The sequence below is a fragment of the Lactuca sativa genome, chromosome 8 (assembly GCF_002870075.4).
Source record: "Lactuca sativa cultivar Salinas chromosome 8, Lsat_Salinas_v11, whole genome shotgun sequence".
NCBI lineage: Eukaryota > Viridiplantae > Streptophyta > Magnoliopsida > Asterales > Asteraceae > Lactuca > Lactuca sativa.
In genome coordinates this window covers 237,525,782-237,526,939 of record NC_056630.2, presented here as the reverse complement: position 1 = coordinate 237,526,939, position 1,158 = coordinate 237,525,782, and the positions used below count along the sequence as shown (strand labels likewise).

General features: G+C 46.0%; 1 non-coding gene across 1 annotated transcript; it reads left to right on the top strand.

Annotated features, from left to right (window-relative positions):
* Window positions 1-548: 548 nt before the first annotated feature.
* Window positions 549-655, top strand: LOC111906719 (small nucleolar RNA R71). The gene has a single exon (XR_002855310.1). It is a non-coding gene; the product is annotated as a small nucleolar RNA R71 (small nucleolar RNA).
* Window positions 656-1,158: the final 503 nt, after the last annotated feature.

Here is a 1,158-nt window from a genome sequence, read left to right as displayed (position 1 = left end):
CTACAAATTTGGTGAGCATTTCTTCCAAGCTTGGCTTCCTCTCTTGCACCGGCTCCTCTTTTTGGTAGAACCCTCTCCCTTTTTGCCTAAACCTTTCCTCCTTGGCTTTCTTGTACTCTTCATAAGGGAGCCATTCTTTCTTTTGCTTGCGCCAGTCTTCATTAAATCGGTCTCCACTTGAGTAACATACTTGTGCCTTCTTGTTGCCATTCTCATCCAAATCACAGTCTCTAGTGAGGTGAGGCCCATTGCAGTTTTCACAACCCACCCGAATAGCATGGATTGTTTGATCCATCTTATCCATCCTCCTATCCATGGTTTTTAGCATAACCATGACCGCGGATAAGTCTTCAGTAGCTGCATAAGCGACTCCCCTAGTGACATCATGCCTAGGGTTGTGGTATTCTCTAGAGTGTTTAGAAAATTCTTCAGTCAATTCTTTTATCACCGGGGGTGGCTTCTTTGTGAGTGGGCCTTGCGAGTCTAGTAACTGCCTTGTTGTGACATTGACTCCATCATAGAAGATGGATACTTCTTGCTGGCTGTTTAGGTCATGGTGTGGGCAGTTTCTTAGTAAGCTCTTGTACCTTTCTCATGCTTCATATAGCGACTCTCCAGCTTGTTGTTCAAAGTTAGCAATGGCCTTCTTCAACTTGGCTATCTTGGAAGGTGGGCAAAAGTGATCAATGAATTCTTCTTTCATCTTGGCCCAAGTGGTGACTGATCCGGGGGGAAGTGACTTGAGCCAGTCTTTTGCAGCACCCTTGAATGTCACCGGAAGCATACGAAGTAGCTGAGTCTCGCGGGGCACATTTGGAACATTGAAGTAATCAGCTACATCATTGACTTCATCCAAATGTTTGTAGGCATCTTCATGGTCTTTTCCATAGAAAGGTATTTCTGTAAGTAAAGCTAGGATATGACCCTTTAGCTCGAAGGTAGCAGTCGCGGGAATTGCGGGTTGCACAAGTCCCGGGCCAGTGTCGTCTCGTATCCTCTTCTTCCATTCTCCTATGGGGATTTCATCAATGTTAGCCATTTTGATAGCTAACTCTTCCTCGGACTCGGTTTCGTGCTCGTATGTCGGGTCCTCTTCTTCCTCGGTCTCGTACTCGATATCTTCCTTCGCCGGTTCGTCGATTACTAAGGAAGCGTTGG